The sequence below is a fragment of the Pomacea canaliculata genome, linkage group LG7 (genome assembly GCF_003073045.1).
Source record: "Pomacea canaliculata isolate SZHN2017 linkage group LG7, ASM307304v1, whole genome shotgun sequence".
Taxonomy (NCBI): domain Eukaryota; kingdom Metazoa; phylum Mollusca; class Gastropoda; order Architaenioglossa; family Ampullariidae; genus Pomacea; species Pomacea canaliculata.
Window position 1 is genome coordinate 17,738,520 of NC_037596.1, and position 16,726 is coordinate 17,755,245.

A 16,726-nucleotide genomic window follows, 5' to 3' on the forward strand; every position below is an offset into this window, starting at 1 on the left:
ATGGGAAAAAGCACCTGGCAAACGTCGACCAATACAAGTGTGTGGTACCTGTGTAAAGGTGTCGTCTGTCAATGAGTACCTGTGTAGAAGGTTCCTTTCCCTTTCTTATGCTGCGTGTTTGTAGGAGACAATATTTTCTAGTATGTAATGTAACTTAAACTTTTGGTAACATTAATTACCTGTAAGATTTCTACTTGTTATTCTTTAATGTGTGTATGATAAAGAGATAGTCTTTCATAGCAGTATTATCTTGAGATTATTGTTGCTGTGTGTGTGTGTGTGAACACGCGATTACACATGTTTGTGAAAGTTTGGAAGTTTTGTGTAGGGTAAAAGTTCGTGGTGTCAAGGTTTGAATGTTTTTCAAACTACTAGTTTGTAATCTTCATATACAAAGTCTACTAGTGCTGAGGAGCAGTTTTGTTTGTTGTGGATGAAAAATACAACACAAAATGTCGTCGATCGTGATTCCCAGGGTGACCTTAGCCGTGTGTAGCGAGACTTTCCCTGAGACCACAACCATGAGGTCTGCTTGGAGTCGTCAGCAGAAGGTAGATGAATCACTACACTAAACAGTAAATATTACAAAATGGAAAACTCGCTCTCACGACAGTCAACATCAGTTGACACAGGTAAAGTATTTCTCTATCCTTTACTCATCAAGCAGAGTAGACAATGTCTGACATGATCATTATCAGCATCAAACCGCACAAAATACTTTTGGAATGTTCATGTCTTGATACATGGCTACTACTTGGGACAAAAGTAGCCAATCACATTCTGAAGAAGTCAAAGGATGTTTATTGTTTGAAATATGACGGTTCGTAACAATATTTGTTCCAAAGATTTTTGGGAAAATCACATATGAGCCCCTTGCAGCAATTATTAAAAATTCCACATCTCTGTCCTCTTCCAATGCACTGCAACAGATAAAACAGTCACACACATACAACTGTCTGCTACTCTTTTGCAAAGAAAGAACTGAGTTACTAATATAGTACACAGAACTAAGTTTGGCGATCAAGCAGTTTAGTCTCATTCAGCCTAATAGTTCTTTAACACTTATGGTGAATGATTTCATTTTAGCACTATAACAACTGTTTTAAGAATAAGAATTCGCTACTTACATAAACACCTAATACTGCTTGCAGACACATCAAAGCCACGATGATCATTATGGTTATTATAATCAGCTTCATAATGAAAAAGACGATCTGCTGATTTCGAGAAGAACTGCAACTGTTAATCCAAGAAGTTAGAAGTTCTTATAATGCAACAAAAGTAAAAAATACAAGAAAAACAAATTGCAATCGTAATTTTCCCTGAATGAAAAATGACATTGTGATAAAAAAATTAAAAAACGTTAATACCAAAGCAACTGGAGTACCTTCGCCTATTCTGTGTGTCTGTCCAGAAGAAGAACTCGTGCTGCTGTTTATATTCCCGAGGACAAAGAGAAAAAAAGGAGTGGACTATTTTTAGGAGTTGTCAGACAGAAGGTTATTACCTAAATCAAAGAGGTGAAAATGTCCGAAGAAACATTCTTCGATTTCTAGGTTAGAAGGAAACAAAAGCCTTGCCTTTGAATTCCACCGCAAAAAAGACTTACCCATTGTAATTTCTTACCCATAGTAATGGCTTAACCTAGCCTCACAACTACTGTCCATAGTCGACTAGCAAAAAGAAGTTTAGTTAATAGTGCAGAAAGGTTACTGTGTATAACACCGTTCTCTATGGTACCTTAGACACCAATCGACACATATGGTGATGATCCTTAGGGGACTTTAGCTTCTTCACAAGGGAAAAAAAAAACCTGACTGTACTAAAGTCTATATTTTAAATTTTGAAGATGAGCTTAGGTGGGAAACCCTGTCGGCAGATGAGTCTTTCCACGTTTCATGGCCGTCAGCTGGCATCAGTCAAATCATCAAACATTAAATACAATGTGTTCTCAAGACAGAGTTTCAGTAGCTGAGTAAGCCAAGCAACACTGACAGGCCACTGTATAACACCTGGCGGCAACTCGTAGAACTAGATACCATTCCACGGACATAAGGTACAACGCGTATTTTAACTAAAAAAGTTGTCATGAAAAAATGTCCAGCTTCGTTTCCAAGCGGCAACCGTTTACTACTTCAACAGACTGCTGTTCATCTAATGATTTCAGGTAACAGTGATGTATACTTACCTGTGTAGATAGCAGCAGAAGACAGGTACCCAGCTGTAGCAGGTAAATGGCTTTTATAGAGGGCGCCTGCCACGTTGCCCAGTCAGACAGCGTGCACACGTCACTAGTGCTTCAACACGATTGGCTGGCTGTGAGTCACGCCGCCTACACGACCGGGTTGCTGTTCTTTGTAGTCAATGTAATGTGGATAATAAAAAAGGTTGAAAATTCAACATGTGAGGACATCATATTAGTATTAGTTGTAGGGTGTGTGTGTGTTTGTGTGTTTGTATATCATCATCATGTCGTCATCAATGTCAACGTGACATTTAATGACCTAAAAATAATCTTGAAGTCTTGAGACTTTGTAGTGACATCTTATGCCAGTCATTGCTGAGAGAACCTTTGTCCTCAGTTATTAAGCACGACTGGTTTTAAGACAAAGCATATTGTATGTCCTTTCAATCTTCTGTTTTTATAAAACAAAATTCCATAGAAAAGAAAGACAAAGGACCACTAGAAACCCTCGTTCACCTTTTTATTTCATAAACTTCAAGCAGACGGCAGAGACTAGTGTGGTATTAAAAGCTCAACCTTCTGCTGCAATTTGAACTATCACGCTGACAAACACATCTGTAACGCGGAAGATGTGATTAGCTGCTCTCCATTTCAAACAACAAGCTAAAATGTTTTCTAACGTTTTAAAATAAATAAATACCCAGCTGTTCAAGTTGAGGATTAAAACACAAACAATTAATTTGTTTGTGAACCTTCTCAGTCTGTTATCTCGATGTCAAGACCACATGTGAAGGTTTACCTCGCCTTGTGTCGAGTACGCATGCAATTCGACTCCCTTCACACATTTCACAAACCCTTAGGTATGTTTATAATGTACTAAAAAGATTTGTACAAAAATGAATATGTCCTTTAGTGCTTACTGACTTTAGTGAGCAAAAATTAAGAACCAAGAATGCTGGGTCGGTTATGGCAGAAAACATATATTCTCTTCTCTTGATAAGGATCTCGAGAGACATCACGGTTATCAAGATACAAAGTGCGCCTTGAAGTTAAAGGCAGGTAGTAATTATACACATATCTTATTGCCATCTACCCCCAAGTTAACATGTGACACCTGCGTGGTCCTTTTAGCTTCACGTTGAGATCACGTGTGTGGTGACGTGGACGATGTCGGCTGTCGACATTTTAAAGAAACGTATCGATATTTCGTTCGTGGATTTGCTTACGTGTCCTAACTTCTACGTGCAATAGTGTACCTGTTAATAAATATAGCTTTATATAAATATAACAAGCGGAGAATTTTTACAAATGAGCAAACCTCTTACTATTAACGATATTAATCTTGTACAGATGTAATCACTAACGCACCCGCCCCAAGCTTCTGCTTGTTCGCTTTCCTGTTAGTGATGGTTAGAAGTTTGACAAGAAATCTAATATCCTCCGACATCTTCCGACAGCAGCCAACCTGACAGCCGGACCCTTTGAGCAAGACTTTGGCAATGGTCACGGGACGTTGACATTAACTATCACAATTGCATACTTTAGGATCGCATCCTGCAGAAATCGAGGGGACAATAAAAACCATCTCAAAAATGTTGCTTTATGAACACGACTCGGGTGTCATCAGAAAATCGTGTATCAGAAAAGATGCCAATGAAGAAGCATTAGCAAGGTCCTGAAATGTAGTCAAAGTCTTTACTCTAAGAAGATCTGAGTAAAATAATGTCGTCAACGATGATACCTATTCATAAACAAGAATTCAGCAATTTAATTTATTTTGGAAATCTTTTTAGCTTGAGAAGCAGAAAATAACGGTATTTGAACTCGCTCCTCACTATCCACACACACACCAAAGCGTTCGAATTTTATTGTAAAATATGAATAGCATGAAATGAACTTACAGATGATCAGAAGGTAGAATGCCGACAAAGCTGATGAACAGCATAGCCAAAACCGTGTGTGTACATATGTGTGTGTTTATACACATATATATATATATGTGATCTTGTGTAGCAACAGCAGAGATGAAGCCCTCTGTGGTTGGAGACATCGTCACGCTTCATCCACACAAAGAGAAACATCTACAAAATCAAAGGGTTCATGTGGGACATTTTATGGGAGGTTATGACCACTATCCGACATATCAAACAATTCATGCGGGAACTGGAACAATTAAAGGTATTACAGACTTTGTAGCTTGACTCTTGTTATTCACAACAAACAAAATTGATGGATCACCCATGTTGTTCTATTTACAACAAAGCTAATAAGAAAAAATGTTTTCAATAATTAACAGATGTTTGCTATAAAGTTGTTGATGTTGATGATGTAGATTTAAATAATTAAAACATCATCAATTTAATTATATAACACATTTAGCTCTCTGATTTATTGTACCGATTGACGATTACTCCCTAATGATCAGAGTGGATTTCCCAAACTACGAAGCAAGGCGGGGCAATGCGAGACAACTGCTGCCCGCACCTTGATTAACGCTCTTGATGTTGAAGTACTGTCCGAACAACGGAAAGTAGATGGGAAAATCACGGAAAGAAAACCTCTTTATCTTATCTTCAATAGTCTATGAACTTCAAACAGCACGTGAGCCTGTTTGCCTTTTCCTTCCCTTCTTCTGGACACACTTCCGGTTACACAGCCAAATAAAGAAAATAAAATTCTGCGTGGTCAGATTTATGTTCGCCATAACCTCAGAAGGTCGGTGTTGATGTCCGTCACCTGAAAATTCCTCGACATGTATCGTCTGATTATTGTCCATTAAACGAAATGGCAGCAACTAAGAATTAATGTCATTTATGGTTTCCTTTTAATATTGGACGGAAAATGTGCTTTCTGCTAAAACTGAAATTAGACCCACGTGACTTCACCTCTTGGCGTCCTTCCGCTAAAAACCAGACTTAAATTTTACAAATGCATTTTCATGTATAAAATACTGACGGGCAAACTATCGCCAAGACTCTCTCTACTATTTTCCTCCAATAACTCTAGAACCTTCCAAAAACTGAATATCCCCTTTCCTACACTAGACCTCTTCAAATCCAGTCTGATATACACAGGAATACAAGCCACATTCCGTAGTTGCCACGTGTAACAGTTTAGGATGTGTCAGAGTTTCTCATCTACACCTCGCGATTAGATCTACCGATCATCGGTGATCTGTAACAAAACCAATGCGACAGAAAAAATAGTTCTTGTCCAGACATGGAATCATCGTCGATTGCTAGGACCTACATCGTCACAAAGTTGAGAGGATAAAGTACAGTGACCGTGTGACCTTCTCATCCACGAACAAAACTAAAGGGAGAGACAGAGAGACAGAGAGACAGAGAGAGAGAGATCAGAGCACGAGACAGAATTTCGCTTCGGTTTAGCCAAGGGACATCACTCCCACATTTCATTTTTCAGTCTCTCGTGAATATTCCATGGCAGTGACTATTCTAGTAAATACTTATGTCACACTCACGTACACGTAGACGCCTGGTTATCTGTGCGTTGTTACTTCAGAAAAAAACAGAGCGACTCTCTCTGCCTGTTGCAACCCTGTATGCATTTAATTAAATTAAATCTAAAGTCACTAATAAAAATACACGATACATGTAGGTAATAATAGCAATAATAATGTTTATTTTACATTCCCACTATCAAAAGTGGGCTCAAAACCATTTAATAAAAAGAAAAACACAAACAAAATAATGGATGTTGGTGTCGTAAACAGTCATAGAAAAATAGAAGAATTCTAGCAGTAAGATCATTCATCAGGTTGGTTGTACAATCACTGAGAAATAGCCAGAGCATGTTCAACAATTTTCACACTGAAGTACTGTAGGCAGCCATCAGCATGTTGGAGTAGTCATAGACTGTTCACAGGCGCTGGCCTCCTACGACTGTAGAGAGAGAGTTGTGGAGGCCAGCGAGACGCCTGTCCTCTACCTGATATATACAAGTATTATACAATCGACAAGTATTATACAATCGAAAACTCGCTCTCGAGACAGTAAAAATCAGTTGACACAGGTACAGCATTTCTCTATCCTTTACTCATCAAGCTGAGTAGACAATGTCTGACATGATCATGTCTTGATACATGACTACGACATGAGACAAAAGTAACCAATCACATTCTGAAGAAGTCAAAGGATTTTCATGGTTTCCAAGCTGACTAGTAGCAAGTCGGAAAAACTGATGTTCCAAACCTCAAACAAGTCAGCCCCTGACAACACCAATTAACGCGACACGACACTCCTTCTCCAACAAAACCACCAGCTACAACCGCGTCCTGGTCTAATGGACTGCAACAGACAAAACAAAGTCACACACATACAACTGTCTGCTAACTCTTTTGCAAAGAAAGAACTGAGTTATTAATGAAGTACACAGAACTAAGTTTGGCGATCAAGCAGTTTAGTCTCATTCAGCCAACTAAACTAACTTTGTACTTTGTACATTTATTTGAAATGTCAACTTTGAGCAAGAAGATGACTGGTGGATGTGACCTGTCGACGGTTAGTTATTGTCTCTTTGGTCATAGAAATCTCTGAGCATAAAAAAATTCACCGCTACCTTTAGACAGTTATTTTTTTTTTTATCACTGTAACTTTAATTATAATTATGTAGCCGGCATTGAGGACATTATATGAGATACGGGATGTCCGACCTCTATTATAAGACCAAAAATACATCGAATAATTTAGAGAAACATCGCATAACAAACTATTGAAATACCACACACACACACACACAACAATTAAACAATCTAGTTGTGAAGATATTTGGGGAAATTTAGCTTTAAAAAATGTATCGATAAAATAATCTCTGATTGTGCTATCTTTTCTTGAATTTTTATTTCATTTTCTTGTCGCTTGATATGTAATATTCCTCATCAATTTCTCAACACAATATTTATATATTATTTAAGATTTTATTTTAGTGAAGTTATGCGGTCTAGAGTTAGACATATAAACATGAAATAGTTCAGGCTTTAGGTATTACATAGAGTTAAAGAAGAGATGCAAAGAGTATGTTACAACAAATAATGCAAAACCTACATCTTTATTGTCTTTCAAACAGGTGCAATAATAATAAAAAAACAATTATTATTATTATTATTATTATTATTATTATTATTATTATTATTATTATTATTATTATTATTATTATTATTATTATTATTATTATTATTATTATTATTATTATTAGAAGAAGAAGAAAAGGAAGAAGTATGTAACATTTTTGATAGTTCTTATGGTGAATGATTTTATTTTAGCACTATAACAACAGTTTTAAGAATAAGAGTTCGCTACTCACCCCATCAACTACTGCTGCTTGCAGCCACACCAAAGCCACGATGATCATTATGATTATTGTAATCAGCTTCATAATCAAATGGACGATCTGGTGATTTCGAGAAGAACTGTTAATCCAAAAAGTTAAAAGTTGATATAATGCAGCAAAAGTAAAAAATACAAGAAAAGCAAATTCCAATCGTAATTTCCACGGAATCACAAATGACTGCGATTAAAATATTAACAAAGGTTAATACAAAAGTAACCGGAATACTTTCGCCTCTTGTATGTGTCTGTCCAGAAGAAAAACTCGTGCTGCTGTTTATATTCCCGAGGACAAAGAGGAAAAAAAGTGTGGGACTATTTTTAGGAGTTGTCAGAGAGAAGGTTATTACCTAAATCACAGAGGTGAAAATGTCCAAAGATTTTTAGGTTAGAAGGAAACAAAAGCCTTGCGTTTGAGTTCCACGGCAAAAAAGTGACTTACCCATTGTAATTACTTACCCATAGTAATGGCTTAACCTAGCCTCAAAACTACTGTCCTTAGTCGACTAGCAAGAAGAAGTTTAGTTAATAGTGAAGAAAGGTTACTGTGTATAACACCGTTCTTTATGGTACCTTAGACACCAATCGACACATATTGTGATGATCCTTGGGGGACTCTAGCTTCTTCACAAGGGGAAAAAAAACTGACTGTACTAAAGTCTATATTTGAAATTTTGAAGATGAGCTTAGGTGGGACCCCTGTTGGCCGATGAGTCTTTCCACGTTTCATGGCCATCAGCTGGCATCAGTCAAATGATAAAATATTAAATACAATGTGTTCTCAAGACAGAGTTTCAGTAGCTGAGTAAGCCAAGCAACACTGACCGACCACTGTATAACACCTGGCGGCAACTCGTAGAACTAGATATCATTCCGCGGACATAAGGTACAACGCGTATTTTTACTAAAAAAGTTATCCTGAACAAAATGTCCAGCTTCGTTTCCAAGCGGCGACTGTTTACTACTTCAACTGAAACAGACTGCTGTTCATCTAATGATTTCAGGTAACAGTGATGTATACTTACCTGTGTAGATAGCAGCAGAAGACAGGTACCCAGCTGTAGCAGGTAAATGGCTTTTATAGAGGGCGCCTGCCACGTTGCCCAGCCAGACAGCGTGCACACGTCACTAGTGCTTCAACACGATTGGCTGGCTGTGAGTCACGCCGAAGCTGTACGTGGAATTCTTTGTAGTCAGCGTAATGTAGATACTGTACTAAAAAAGTTTGACAATTCAACATGCTGACGAAAGGTTATTTAGAATGTAGGAATAGATTGTGAGGACATCATATTAGTATTAGTTGTAGGTGTGCATGTGTGTTTGTGTGTTTGTATATCATCATCATGTAATAATCAATGTCAACGGTACATTTACTGACCTAAAAATAATCTTCAAGGTTTGAGACTTTGTAGTGACATCTTATGCTAGTCATTGCTGAGAGAACCTTTGTCCTCAGTTATTAAGCACGGCTGGTTTTAAGACAAAGCATATTGTATGTCCTAGCAATATTCAATAGAAAAGAAAGACAAAGGACCACAAGAAACCCTCGTTCACATTTTTATTTCATAAACATGGCGCAGACGGCAGAGACTAGTGTGGTATTAAAAGCTCAACTTTCTGCTGCAATTTGAACTATCACGCTTACAAACACATCTGTAACGAGGAGGATGTGATTAACTGCTCTCCATTTTAAACAAGCTGAAATGTTTTCTAACTTTTTAAAATAAATAAATACCCAGCTGTTCAAGTTGTGGATTAAAACACAAACAATTAATTTGTTTGTGAACCTTCTCAGTCTGCTATCTCGATGTCAAGACCACATGTGAAGGTTGTTTACCTCGCCTTGTGTCGAGTACGCATGCAATTCGACTCCCTTCACACATTTCACAAACCATAAGGTATGTTTATAATGTACTAAAAAAGATTTGTACAAAAATGATTATGTACTTTAGTGCTTACTCACTGTAGTGAGCAAATATTTATAACCGAGAATGCTGGGTCGGTTATTGCAGAAAAAATATATTCTCTTCTCTTGATAAGGATCTCGAGAGACATCACGGTTATCAAGATACAAAGTGCGCCTAGAAGTTAAAGGCAGGTAGTAATTATACACATATCTTATTGCCATCTAGCCCCAAGTTAACCTGTGACACCTGCATGGTCCTTTTAGCTTCACGTTGAGATCACGTGTGTGGTCACGTGGACGATGCCGGCTGTCGACATTTTAAAGAAACGTATCGATATTTCGTCCGTGGATTTGTTTACGTGTCCTAACTTCTACGTGCAATGGTGTACCTGCTAATAAATATAGCTCTTTATATAAATATAACAAGCGGAGAATTTGGACAAACGAGCAAACCTCTTAGTATTAATGATATCAATCTTGTACAGATGTAATCACTAACGCACCCGCCCCCAGCTTCTGCTTGTCCGCTTTTCTGTTAGTGATGGTTAGAAGTTTGACAAGAACTCTAATGTCCTCCGACTTCTTCCGACAGCAGCCAACCTGACAGCAGGACCCTATGACGAAGACTTTGGCAATGGTCACGGGACGTTGACCTTAACTATCACGATTGCATACTTCAGGATCGCATTCTGCAGAAATCGAGGGGACAATAAAAACCGTCTCAGAAATGCTGTTTTATGAACACGTCTCGAGTGCCATGAGAAAATCGAGTACCAGAAAAGATGCCATAAAGAGACATTAGCAAGGTCCTGAAATGTAGTCTTTACTCTAAGAAGATATGAGTAAAATAATGTCGTCAACGATGATACCTATTCATAAACAAGAATTCAGCAATATAATTTATTGTGGAAATCATTTTAGCTTAAGAAGCAGAAAACAACGGTATTTGCACTCGCTCCTCCCTATCCACACACATACCAAAGCGTTCGAATTTTATTGTAAAATATGAATAGCATGAAATGAACTTACAGATGATCAGAAGGTAGAATGCCGATAAAGCTGATGAAAAGCATAGCAGTCTACAGAAACCCTGTGTGTGTATATATATATATGTGTGTGTGATCTTGTGTAGAAACAGCAGAGATGAAGCCCTTTGTGGTTGGAGACATCGTCACGCTTCATCCTGACACAGAGAAACATCTACAAAATCAAAGGGTTCATGGGGGACATTTTATGGGAGGTTATGACCACTATCCGACATATCAAACAATTCATGCGGGAACTGGTACAATTAAAGGTATTACAGAATTTGTAGCTTGACTCTTGTTCTTGTTATTCACAACAAACAAAATTGATGGATCACCCATGTTGTTCTATTTACAACAAAGCTAATAAGAAGAAAAATGTTTTCATTAATTAACAGTTGTTTGCTATAAAGTTGTTGATGTTGATGATGTAGATTTAAATAATTAAAACATCATCAGTTTAATTATATAACACATTTAGCTCTCTGATTTATTGCAGCGAGTGAAGATTACACCGCAATGATCAGAGTGGATTTCCCAAACTACGAAGCATGGCGGTGCTATGCGAGACAACTGCTGCCCGCACCTTGATTAACGCTCTTGATGTTGAAGTACTGGCCGAACAACGGAAAGTAGATGCAAAAATCATAGAAAGCAAACCTCTTTATCTTATCTTCAATAGTCTATCAACTTCAAACACCACGTGACCCTGTTTGCCTTTTCCTTCCCTTCTTCTGGACACACTTCCGGTTACACAGCCAAATAAAGAAAATAAAATTCTGCGTGGTCAGATTTATGTTCGCCATAACCTCAGAAGGTCGGTGTTGATGTCCGTCACCTGAAAATTCCTCGACATGTATCGTCTGATTATTGTCCATTAAACGAAATGGCAGCAACTAAGAATTAATGTCATTTATGGTTTCCTTTTAATATTGGATGTAAAAATGTGCTTTCTTCTAAAACAGAAATTAGACCCACGTGACTTCACCTCTTGGCGTCCTTCCGCTAAAAACCAGACTTAAATTTTACAAATGCATTTTCATGTATAAAATACTGACGGGCAAACTATCGCCAAGACTCTCTCTACTATTTTCCTCCAATAACTCTAGAACCTTCCAAAAACTGAATATCCCCTTTCCTACACTAGACCTCTTCAAATCCAGTCTGAAATACTCAGGAAGGGTGCTATGGAACAGCCTCCCTCTCAATCTCAAGCTATTGCACTCCCTGAACTGCTTCGGACGCCTTCTGTCTCAACACTTTCAAGACATATAGATGAGGCCTCTAGAGATTCCTTCCAACTACAGGTAAACTTGTAAATATATGCCTATTTCTTCTTAACCATCACCTTGTAGATATCCACCCTTCTTGTTGTTTTCTACAATATTTTCTATGATGCTTAATTACTTCATTTATGTAGTTTATATCCTCTGTATCATAACAAATGTAAGTAAAGGCAACATCACCACATTAACTGAATACAAGCAACACTCAGTCATTCCCACGTGTAACGGTTTAGGATGTGTCAGAGTTTCTCATCTACACCTCGCGATTAGATCTACCGATCATCGGTGACCTGTAACAGTACCAATGCGACAGAAAAAATAGTTCTTCTCCCCGACATCGAATCATCGTCGATTGCTAGAACCTACATCGTCACAAAGTTGAGAGGATAAAGTACAGTGACCGTGTGACCTTCTCACCCACGAACAAAACTAAAGGGAGAGAGAGAGAGACAGATCAGAGCTCCAGACAGAAACAAACATCACAGATTAGGAGACAACAAACATCACAGATTTCTAGGAGACAACAAACATCACAGACGAGTAGGAGAAACCAAAACGCGATGTAATCCACAGACAAAATAAAACAACAGAGAGCTGATCCCCTTCATCCAGTTAGGCAAAGGGACATCACTCTAAAATCAAATGAGTTATCAGTATACATGCATCACTCATCTCTTATCATTGCATAATAATATCTCTAGTTGTAAACACATTCTCAATAGAGAGTTCCTTTTTATGGCTGATTGTTTAACTAAGAATATAATTTATAGTCGGCTCATGTTTACTGTTCATACTTGACTGTAGCAGCCTCCCCATCCCTACACTTGTCTCTCGAAGACGTACTCAGTATTTAAATGTATACTTTGCGGTAAAAATAATAATAATGATAATTAACGTGTGACTCATATATATTATAATAATCCCTCACGAAAAATTATGCTTTCAGCGCTTCAGACAAATAGGAGACATGGCTAGAATAAGAAGGACAGAAGGAGAACAAACTGTGCAGACGGAAAATAAAGACAAATAATAAAAACCCATCAGGGTAAACATTAAAGATGGAAAGTGTCATAAACTTAGAGAGGAGAACGAGCAGGCAGACTAATCAATCGACTATAACCACAAACTATTGACAGTTATATTCACATGTGTAATAATGTTCAGGCAACAGGTGTGTCTTCGTGCGCCACGAAAACAGTCAAAGTGGGGAGGAAGCCGATGTTGGAGGTAGAAAGTTCAACTGCTTTGCAGCACAGTCATTAGGAATCAGGTGAAGGGGAAGAGGGTTTGTTTGTGTGTTCATGTGTTTGTGTGTGTGTGTGAGAGAGAGAGAGGGAGTGTTGTCTAACCAGATGTTGCACCTACCAGTTCCCTTAAAGATTTACTTACATAAAATATGTCATTGATTTTGCTGGAAAATATTCCGAGAGACCTGCTAACGATAATATTATGTAAGCTCTAACATTGAGTATATTGAACGACATTCTATTAGTAATTTTATATCTTGAAATGGCGTTCACACTAACACAAACACACATGGATAATGGTGAGGAGTGAGTACGCGTGTCAGAAATAACTAAAAACAAATAAACAATATCAATGTTTGCGTATTTAAATGCCAGATTATCATATGTATGATGGGAAAAAGCACCTGCCAAACGTCGACCAATACAAGTGTGTGGTACCTGTGTAAAGGTGTCGTCTGTCAATGAGTACCTGTGTAGAAGGTTCCTTTCCCTTTCTTATGCTGCGTGTTTGTAGGAAACAATATTTTCTAGTATGTAATGTAACTTAAGCTTTTGGTAACACTAATTACCAATAAGCTTTCTACTTGTTATTCTTTAATGTGTGTATGATAAAGATTTAGTCTTTTTTAGTAGTATTATCTTCAGATTATTGTTGATGTGTGTGTGTGTGAGTGTGAACACGCGATTACACTTGTTTGTGTAAGTTTGGAAGTTTTTGTGCAGGGTAAAAGTTCATCCAGTGTCAAGGTATTTTTTTCAAACTACTATTTTTTGAATCTGCATATACAAAGTCTACTAGTGCTGAGGAGCAGTTTTGTTTATACAATGGAAAACTCGCTCTCCAGACAGTCAAAATGATTTGACACAGGTAAAGCATTTCTCTATCCTTTACTCATCCAGCAGAGTAGACAATGTCTGACATGATCATTATTAGCATTCAAACCGCACAAATACTTTTGGAATGTTCATGTCTTGATACATGGCTACGACAGGAGACAAAAGTAGCCAATCACATTCTGAAGAAGTCAAAGGATGTTCATGGTTCCAAGCTGACTACTGCAAGTCATAGACGATGTTGATTCAGAATACTTACAATAGAGCCCCGACAACACGCTATACCTCCACATGTTCTCCCTCTTCTAGAGGCACTGCAACAGACAAAAACAAAGTCCACACACACACAACAACTGTCTGCTAACTCTTTTGCAAAGAAAGAAACTGAGTTATTAATATAGTACACAGAAACAAAGTTTGGCGATCCAAGCAGTTAGTTCATTCAGCCTACTATACTAACTTTGTACTTTGTACCATTTATTGAAATGTCACTTTGAACCAAGAAACGACTGATGGATGTGACTGTCTAGAGGTCAAGTAATGTCTCATTTGGTGACTGAAATCTCTGAGCATTAAAATAAATCCCCGCTACCTTTAGACAGTTGTTTTTTTATCCGTAACTTTTAATTATGATTAAGTAGCCGGCATTGAGAACAAATGATTATATAGGAGATACGGGATGTCCGACTTCTATTGTAAGACCTAAAAGACATCGAATAATTTAGAGAAACATCGCAAAAAACAAACTATTAAAAAAACCACACACACTCACACAACAAGTAAACAATTTAGTTGCTAAGCTACTTGCGGAAATTTCGCTGTAAAAAAATGTATCTATAAAATAATTACAATGGATTGCTTTGATCATACAGTCGACTTCATGTCAAATATTCCGACTGAAAGTTGTTGTTGTGATATTGTAGGTGGCACAACAAACAGCAGTGGTCGTGACAAGAGTGTACAGAGATTACACTAAGTGCAGATTGTGTCAGAGTTATCCACATTTATTTTACATTATTCATGTGTTGTCGAAACGAAAAAGGAAAGAAAAGAATGTTATTTTTTCTGTATACATCTTGAAATGATCAAAAGTGGAAAAAAGAAAACATTTAGGTAGAGTAGTAGTAGTAAACAGAATTAATCCAAGTCAACAGAGGTTGGATAGCAATAAAAGACAATGTACAAAATTTGCAATGTAAGAAAAACACTTAATAAACGTGTCACTAAAATGAGAGGTTGGAGGGTGGTTGTTACTATACTGTGCAATAGTGATGTCTAATACTGTAAAATAATTTGGAAGGTTTCATTGTGTCTTTCCTAAGAAGGAAGAAAAACGTTTTGCAATCGATTCAAAGAGTTTAAAAGTTAAAAACTAACTACAAATCTACACATAAATTGTTTATACTATTTTTTCTGTTTCCTTGTTATATTCATTTATAACTGTAGAATTGTTATCCCGCCATACACTTACACTTGTTGATTGGTTATACTTGGTTCTATCTTTGATGATGTTATCTTTTCTTGCATGTTATGTCATTTTTCTTGTCGCTTGATATTTAATATGGTTTATCAATTTCTCGACACAATATTTATATTTATTTCAGATTTTATTTTAGTGAAGTGATGCGGTTAGAATTATACATATAAACATGAAATAATTTATGGCTTTAGGTCTAACATAGAATTAAAGAGAAGATGCAAAGAGTATGTTACAAATTAAATAATGTACAAAAACTATTATCTTGACTATTTTTTAAAAGTGTGTAATAATAATAATAATATACAATAATAACAATAATAACAATTATAACGCGAATAATTAGAAGAAGAAGTAGAAGAAGAAGAAAAATATGAAGAATTATTAATAGTTCTTAACACTTATCGTGAATGATTTCCCTTTAGCACTATAAAAACTGTTTTAAGAATTAGAATTCGCTACTTACTTTACCTAATACTGCTTGTAGCAACATCAAAGCCACGATGATCATTATGATTATTGTAATCAGCTTCATAATCAAAAGGACGATCTGGTGATTTCGAGAAGAAACTGCAACTGTTTCCAATCAGAAGTTAAAAGTTCATATAATACAACAAAATCAAAATACAAAGAAAAGCAAATTGCAAATCGTAATTTTCCCTGAATGAAAAATGACTTTGCGATAAAACGTACAAACGATTAATACAAAAGTAACCTGACTACCTTCGCCTCTTCTGTGTGTCTGTCGCAGAAGAAGAACTCGTGCTGCTGTTTATATTCCGAGGACAAAAGAGAAAAAAAGAGTGGGAACTATTTTAGTAGTGTTCAGACAGAATGTTATTACCTTAAATCACAGAGGTGAAAATGTCCGAAGAAAGATTCTTCGATTTTTAGGTTAGAAGGAACAAGAGCCTAGTTCTTTGAGTTCCACGGCAAAAAAGATGACTACCCATTAAATACTTACCCATAGTAATGGCTTAACCTAGCCTCACAACTCGGTCCATAGTCGACTAGCAAAGAAGATAGTTAGTTAATAGTGCAAGAAAGTTACTGTGTATAGCACCGTTCTTTTATGGTTACCTTAGACACCAATCGACACATTTATGTGATGATCCTTGGGGACTCTAGCTTCTTTCACAAGGAAAATAAAACCTGACTGTACTAAAGTCTATATTTAAGTTTAAGATGAGCTTAGGTGGGACCGCCTTCGGCAGATGAGCCTTTTCGACTTTCATGGCCGATATCAGATGGCAAACAGATCAAATAACATCAAACATTAAATACAATAAGATGTTCTCAAGACAGAGTATTTCCAGTAGAAAAAAAAACTAAGAGTAAGCAAGCAACACTGATCCCCCACTGTATAACACTCACCTGCGGCAAAACTCCTAGAACTAGATACGGATTCCGCGGACATAAGG

At 37.0% G+C, this 16,726-nt stretch overlaps 1 long non-coding RNA gene across 1 annotated transcript; it reads right to left on the reverse strand.

Annotated features, from left to right (window-relative positions):
- Positions 1 to 667: 667 nt before the first annotated feature.
- Positions 668 to 16,050, reverse strand: LOC112569171. Its single transcript, XR_003100322.1, has 3 exons — positions 16,029 to 16,050; positions 1,128 to 1,239; positions 668 to 920 (listed from the first exon to the last, which is right to left on the reverse strand). It is a non-coding gene; the product is annotated as an uncharacterized LOC112569171 (long non-coding RNA).
- Between the last annotated feature and the right edge of the window lie 676 nt (positions 16,051 to 16,726).